We start from the raw sequence: 7,593 nt of genomic DNA, 5'->3' as shown, positions 1-7,593 counted from the left end.
ACATGAAGTTAGTGACAAAATCGAATCTCAGTCCCCAGTTCCTGCTGTGCTACTGAGGCTAAATCGCAGCCGGGCCTGTGGCAAATGTTTAATCAGCTGTTGACGGAAGAAAATAAGGTCCACCTGGCAAATAGCAACGGTTTGTAGAAAGTCCCAGAGGCCCATCTTCCGTCTGTATCTTCCTCATGCCCCAAACGCAGCTTCCAGCAGCTCTGGAGAGGATCCTGCCAGTGGGAGTTGACCCAGCTGCGCCCCTTTGAGGGAGAAGCGTGAGGCATTTCCTTACAATCGGGGTGGGTAGTTGAGAACATACTCCTTCCTGAAGGTCTCTCCTTGGCAGTCTGGACCGGGTTAGCAGCTGGGCGGGGATGATTCCGCTCCTGGGAGCCCTACCTAGTAACCCGACCTGGTAACGTAACCTCACAGCGGTTCCTCAGCTAGAAAACAAAGCGATTGGGCCCGGGCACGGGCCTGTAATCCCAACACTTTGGGAGGCCCGAGGCGGGAGGGTCACTTAAGCTCAAGAGTTCGAGACCAGCCTGACAACACAGCGAGACCTTCGTCTCTACAAAAAATTTAAAAAGTTAGCTGGGCGGGAGGATTGCTTGAGCCAGGGGTTCTAGGCTGCACTAAGCCATGATCGCGCCACTGGGGATAGAGGGAGACCCCCTCCCGGAAACAGAAAACGAAGAGGTCGAGTGTAGTGATTTCTAAGGTCCCTCGCAGTGAACCCTAAAAGTTATCGCATCCCACGGTGGGGCTGTCGCGGCTTGAGGGCAGCCACAGACTCAGCCGGGGTTTCTGTCGGGGCCCTGATGGGTCTGCAGCAGGGAGAAACAGCTCCCGGCGCGCTACTGCGCTCGGCGAGCGTGCGCTTAGTGCAGGCGTAACAACGGCCGCACGGGTCTGACAGGGGTGCCGGGACCCCATCGGCCATCCGGGGCCCTGACTCGCCGGGTCTCCTCCCAGCGGCCTCGCGGCCGGCTGCGAGCGCGTTCACCGTGCCGGGCCTTGCTCGCTCGCGGGGGCGAGGTCAGCCCTCCTCCCTCGGCTATTGGCTCCAGAGAACAAAGGGGCCGCCCCGCGGGCTGCTCCGATAGGGCCAGGCGGGTCATCTGAGCGGCGCAGCCAATGGGGTGGCTGGGCGGCCCCAGGGATGGCCAGGCCCGCCAGCCAATCAGACACTCGTGCCCGCCCCGCCTGCCCCGGGAATGGCCAGGGCCTGGAGCCCGGTGCCCAAGTCGCCCTCGGGGTGGCAGTTCCCGTTAACCTTAGCCACAAAGTCAAAGGTATTTATTTCCCCGTCGCCTCCTTCGGAGTCCCTCTGCATTTTGGGCGGGGAAGGGCGGTGCGAGGGAAGGACCAGCGCCCGGCCCCGCTCCTCCCGTGCTGCCTCCGCCCAGCCCGGGCTGGGGCGGAGGGATGGGGCGGGGGCCTGGGCTGCCCTGAGCCCCGCGCGCCCCCCTCGAGCCCGCGCGACCCCCGAGCCCCGGGTCTCAAGCGTTCCCCCTGCCCTCACACAGTGGAGGGGAAGGGGGCGCGGCCGGGGGTGGGGAGGGCCCCAGGCCAAGGCAGCGAGGTCAGGAGGGAGGCTAGTGAGGACGGAGGGAGGACGCGGTGACGAGTAGAGGGTCGCCCGCGCGCGGCCCCTCCTGGGCTGTCCCGTTGTTCCGAGTTCCCTGTCCCTGTCAGCCTCCCTGATAGATCAGCTTCTGGGGGCAGGAACCCCAGTGCTCGCTGCAGAGTGACAGGCACATAATAGGTGCTCAATAAATGTGTGATTAAACGAGCGGGGTTAAGGGTTGGGGGTGGAGGTGAGTGAGAGGGAAGCACCGCAGAAGTTCGAAGTGTGTGCGTATAGGGTGTGGTGAACTCTTCAAGAAGATGGGCACAGCAGCCGCGAACTCAGTGAGGTGGGGTGGGGGCATCCCCTCTGTGAAGAATGTAGAGGATGTCTACCTGTGGAAGGTGTGGAAATGGGGCCTCCTTCAGCCCTTTGAGCTGATCTGAGCTGGGGCTGGGTGTGGGGCTAAAGGTGGAGGACAGTCCGAGGCTTCACAGCTAACTGTTGCCATGTTCATCCATAAAATGAAGAGATTAGATGGCAGTTGTCTCCTTTCAGCTTCAAGGTTTCATGCTTCTGAGCTTCAAATCTTTTTTGTACTGAAATTTCTTTTATTTAAATGTTCCCTCATGACAGTTTTTATTAATGGATTACTGTGTGTGGGGCCTGTACTGGGTGCAGGGGAGAGAGAAGGAGCCTGTGTTAAGATGCATGTAGTCTTGTTGCAGACTGACAAAATATTGATGACGATGATGATTCCATGTCGATGGTCCTGGGTGCACAGGTGAAACAGAGAAGAGGTTCCTGGCCGAGGCTGGTGTGTCCAAAAAGGCTTCCTGGTCAAAGCGATCCCTGATCTGGGCTGGGAAGGGGAGAGTTGAGCAAGGGTCTTCCAAGATTGGTCACAGGGTGCCAGAACATGGCACCTTCAGGAGCTGTGAGAGGGTGGGGCGTGTCAGGGTGCAGTGGGGAGCGATCAGCAGAGCTGAGTTCTCAGTTCCCCCTTATCTGAGGTCTGTGTGCCAGCACGTCCATTTGGTGGGGGTCTGGGTTTCTGAAAAACAACTCAGGGACGTATGCTGAGATGTTTATCTTTAGTTTCTATAGGCAGCCACACGTCTCCTATGGTCTAACTTCTTTGCTGTTTTCGCTATGATTACCTTATCAGGTTGCTCCTTTACTTCTCAGGACCAGATAGGTGCCTGGAATTTCCCTGGAGAGAACTCAAGATTTTCCTTTATTTTCATGATTCAGAGGGTGCAGCAGGTCCCTGAAGGGGTCCCTGCTCCACCTCACTTTCCTTTCCCAAGGTCCTTTGAAGGCAGCAAGGGATGGAAAAGTGTTTATTAATTAAAATGTGACACCTGATTAAAGATTGTTAGTAGCTGGGTTTGTCCTCGGCCTTCAGCTCAGATCTGGGCCCTGACAGGTTCCTGAGTGTTAGACTTGGGGCCGAGGACAGCTCTCGCCTCTGAAGGTGGGTAAGCAGAGGCTTCAAGGAGGGGGCCATGGGTATGGGGCATGGGAGGTGCGGGTGGACAGTTCCAGCAAGAGTGTGCACCTCTGGCCGGTGAAGGAAGTCTTGGAAGGAGGTACCTCAGGATCATGGCTGGGGTGGAACTGGGGACCTCTGGGAGGTAAGGCAAGTGACCTGGCTGGATTCGGATCAGGTCTGGGAATGTTGGTGGGAGCAAACTGAAGCCTTGAAACTGGGCTGGCCGTTCATCCCCTGAGGTACAGTTCTTATAACCCTGCGTGGGGAGCAGGTGATGGCAACAGCAGTGACCTAAATAGAATTTGTCTTGCACTTTGGGAATGTCTCTCAGAGTCCTCTCACAAGGTTCTTGTCCCCACCCCTCTATATAACAATTCTATACCATGCGCAAGCGTTATTTCCATTTGCAGGTGGCGTAACTGAGGCCCAGAGAAGGAAAGTGGTTTGCCTGGGATCAAGTGGCTAACCAGAAGCAAACCCAATCCCAGTCCCTGTCTGGGCCTCTCGACAGCTTTTTCCATTGTGGCCTGCTCTTTGGGTGGGACAGTGTCCTGCCCTTACCTCTGCCTCCACCCCTCTGCCCCCTCCCCAGATTGAGGACTGGGGTGTTTGGGAGACTGAGGTCTGAAGATGGTGGTTAGGAAGAGGGGAAGGGTCAGAGCTGGGAGACAGGTCACAGTGGGGGTGGTCTTGTGCTGAGGGGGATCTGGGATGTTGGAGAGGAACAGGGTGGGTCATGGGGTTGGAACGGGGCGTTGTGGGAGGGTGTAGGGTGCCTGATGCTGGGTGTAGGGATGGAGGCCTCCAGGTCCAGGAGGGGATGCCCACTTGGTCTGGGCTGGGAGCTCTGGGAGGGGCGGGCAGAACTGCCCTGGTAAGTGGAGGCCTCTGCAGACAGTGCCACAACCAGAGCCGTGGCAAACCCGACTTCTCCTGCGAGGTGGAGTGTGGAGGCTCCTGTGTGGCGCTGGGGGCCTCTGAGATTCCCAAGTGGCTGGAAGGAGTGATGGCTTAGGAAGAGTGAGCGGCAGCAGGGCCATTGGCAGAGGCTTATACAGACAATGCCTGGCGCATCGGGCTTAGGCTTGCCGCCGGTGGTGCTCCCAAACCCGGGGAGCAGGTAGCTGGTCACCTGCGCCATCAGGAACCTGAGCCCAAAGTGCTGCAGAGACTAGCCAGGGACTAGCAGCGGGTGAGTGACAGGTGGGCTGGGACTTGGGGCTCCTGATTAAGACAGGGTCCTGAGGGGAGGGACCAGGAAGGGTGGCCTTGAGAAGATCATCCTTGCCAGCCTCAGGCAGTGGGCTTCTAGGGGGAGACTATGGCAAGGAGCCAGCCAGATGGCGGCCCAGGGTCACCCAAAGCTGGCTGAAGAGGAGAGGCCCGCTGCATCCCCTTGGCCCAGAGCGCACAGGCCAGGCCCTGGAGGATCTCAGACTGCACCAGGCTTGCTGGACACCGGCTCATTGTCTTTCTAGGGCTTTCTGTCTTGCTCTACCTTCTCTCCAGCCAGCTGCAGCTCCTGCTGACCTATGCCACCCCAGTGCAGGTCATCCAACAGTGACTCATGGCCCCCAGCTTCCTGGCTCGATGAGGGTATGTTGCTTCTGTTTCTGCCTCTCTGAGTTCTTTCCCTTGGAGCAAGTGGGCCCAATGGGATGGCCATGCGTGTGCAAGGATACTTGTGTCATGGGTGGCTTTGCGTTTCTGTATTCCTAAGTGTGCTGTGCAGTGATTTGTGCTGACCTGGTTCACAGTGGCACATTTGCGTGTCTGTGGATCTGTAGGTGTGTCTGTGAGTTTAAAAAACTATCTCACATTATTTGTATTTGCCTAGACAGTTTTGCAGGTGTTCTCATGTAATTTTGTGTCTTTGAACTTTTGTTTACTTAGCTGTATTTCGATATGATTGTGTCTGGGTGTGTTTGTGTGTGGTTTAGCGTTTACATCACTTTCTCGTGTCCCTAGGATCATATATTGAATTTAAAAACATCTACTCCTATTAACTGAAATCAGAGGCAGAGAATACCATTGGCTGGTCCTGAGGGATTTGTTGATAGTGACAGAAGACTGGAGCCTGAGGAGCCACCTGAGTCCTCCATTGTTTCATTCACTCATTCATTCAATACACATTACACACCTTCTGCCTGTGAGGGGCGGGCAGGCATGGGAGCAAGTCCCCGCTCCTTGGGGCTAACCTGAATGAGGGGTCTCGCAGGGAGACAGAACAAGTTGAGGACATAGCAGTCAGGTGTGGGCTAGGGGAGAGGGCAGGATGGCTCTGGGGACCAGGTGGAGTTGGGAAGGATGCGGCTGTAGAGGGGGGCAGCATGGGCAGGGAGGCATTGGCTGGGCATGGGCCAGGCCTGGGGAGGCCAGTTTCTGCGGGGTTCTCCTACAGAAGAGCAGCTGAGCACTGCCCAGCAAGTGAGGACCTGCTGGGACCTCAGGGCTGAGAGGGCCTGATGCTGGGCCTTTGGCTGGGGTTTGGGGAGCTGCCCCCACCCCTGAAAGCCTTAGCGCCTGGTGGCCGATCCTGCTTCCGCTCCACTGGCAGCAGGTGATATCTGCGGCATGGTCTGCTGCTGACTGCCCGACCTGGGGCGCTGGGTCTGTGAGAGCTGTGCTGGGCTGCTGGGAGGTTCCAGGGCGGAGATGGAGAGGACCTCTCCTGACATGGGGAGTAGGACAGGTCTCCGAGGTGCCTCTTTCTGGCTTGTGGCCTTCCTCCTACCCCAGCTGCTGTCTGGCCTCCCCACCCCCAAGTTTCTGCCACAAGCAAAGCTCCTTTGTTGCCTTCCCCTGCCCCGGCCTCTCCACCTGCTGCTAGCTCAATCCCCTCTTTGTGCGGTTGGTCCGCAGTTGTCATGGCAGCTGGGCACAGGCTGAGGCCTGCCCACGGGGGGCTCCTATTGAACTGCAGCCTGACCCTGTGCGGGGAGGGCCGGGCCAGATCCAGGCGTGGAAAGGGGACCTCTGTGTGTCCTGCTCCCCTCAGAGCCCGAGGGACCGCGGAGAGGAAAGGTGGTCCAGTATTGGGGTCGGGGGTCTACTTGTACGATAGACGAAGTGGCCTTGCAAGACTCAATGTGGGCACTGGTGACAGATGGCACATCTGCCCCTTGATGCCTGTCTTCTGGCCAGGGCGCTTTGCTGGGCAGCCCGCTCACCTGGCTCCTGGGTGTCTCCAGGTGGCCGAGGACGTGTTAGGATGGTGGGTTAGGAGGGGACCGCCATGCGCAGAGCAGAGTGAGAGGCAGAATAGGAGAGAAGCTTAGGGTGGGCCAGGCTGGAATGTGTCACGTGGAGGGCTTTCCTGGATTTTGTCTGTAGGAAACCTGCCGTGCCGTTTCCCAGACATAGCCCACCTGAGCACACCAGTAGAGGCAAGTCCCCAAAGACTTGGCTTCCCCTTACTGCTGTCCTCTGTGTCTCCCCCTTGAATTTCTCACTCCGTCCTCTTGGGTCCTCAGGGGTCCTCTTCCTTCCATCTCTGCTTCTGTTCTTACATAAACCACAGGCTGCTTCCCCTCGAGCCCTGGTGTGGCCCAAGACAGGCCCCGAGACTCGAGGGAGGAGCTGGACAGTGGAAGCCCTGCTGCTTTGGGGTGGCTGTTAGGTCCTAATACCTCTTGGGAGGCAGGGTGGGTGCAGTGGGACTGTCTTTGATTTGGCTTGGGGGTCTCACGTTGTGTAAACCCAGGCCTATCCCTCTATCCTCCTGGATTTCTGGCCCGGGATCTGCCCCGGGCTCTGCCCCGCTCAGTCTGAGTTCCCTTCATCAAGGTGGCTTCTGTGTCCGCCAGCTCCTCGGTGCCTTTTTAGGTAGACGTTAAGTCCAGTTGGTGAGAGGTTTCCCAAGGTGTGGCATGCAGAAGCTCACAGAGTGGCCCAGAGGGAGGAGGGTGGCGTGGAGGGAGAACCCCTAGCACCTATCAGAGCCCCACCAGGGTCCCCCGGCGCCTCCTCCTCCACTGCTCACATTTTCTCTACACCACAACCAGGTTAGAGTGTCTGTAAGAAACCGTAGTACGCATGCTTACAGACCCCTGTTGGGGAAATAGAATTGAAATCAAAATCTCTTGCCAACCCAGAAAAGCTCTTTGCAAAAGTAGAAGAGAAAAAAAGGTTTTGAAAAATTGAATGTGTGTGAAACCGGAATGTGATGCGTATCATGGGCAATCCCCTGAGAGATCAAAGACCAGCGTCTCTGCCTGCTAGAGCCAGGCAGGTGTGGCCCGCTCAGACATGCTCTCAGGATGAACAGCAACCAGCCTCCAGCAAGAGGACTAGACAACACCATTTGTCACACGCAGGTCGTCCTAAATTCACCTGGTAATTGGCGTGACCGTCTGTGTTAGCTAATTGCCTTTACCCACAGGAAAAATAAACTTCTTGTATTTTTATGACAGGAGATAGGTTTGTGATTTGGAGCCAGGTGCCTGCTGAAGTTAGGCCCCTACCCTCCTGTGGAGACTTGGAAGTAGGGACGGCATCTTCCTTAATATTTAAATTTCAAAGAAATGGTCCCCAG

General features: G+C 57.1%; 1 protein-coding gene across 8 annotated transcripts in view; it reads left to right on the top strand.

Annotated features, from left to right (window-relative positions):
• The first annotated feature begins 308 nt into the window (after positions 1-308).
• Positions 309-7,593, top strand: part of ZNF775 (zinc finger protein 775) — a 19,977-nt gene continuing 12,692 nt past the window's right edge. Inside the window, exons 1-3 of one of the 8 annotated variants that reach the window (XM_064372203.1) lie at positions 1,260-1,289; positions 3,470-3,597; positions 3,954-4,655. The gene's annotated coding sequence lies outside the window, so the exon portion shown is untranslated. Of the gene's footprint in view, positions 410-1,221; positions 1,290-1,591; positions 3,598-3,953; positions 4,656-6,805; positions 7,395-7,593 lie in introns of those variants that run through there. The other 7 variants (XM_064372198.1, XM_064372183.1, XM_064372207.1 and 4 more) reach the window with 7 other exon arrangements.

Source organism: Aotus nancymaae, unplaced genomic scaffold (genome assembly GCF_030222135.1).
Source record: "Aotus nancymaae isolate 86718 unplaced genomic scaffold, 86718_ANA_hifiasm-v0.15.2.pri h1tg000002l, whole genome shotgun sequence".
Taxonomy (NCBI): Eukaryota; Metazoa; Chordata; class Mammalia; order Primates; family Aotidae; genus Aotus; species Aotus nancymaae.
Note: the sequence above shows the minus strand (reverse complement) of the source record. Positions and strands in the feature narration are given on the sequence as shown.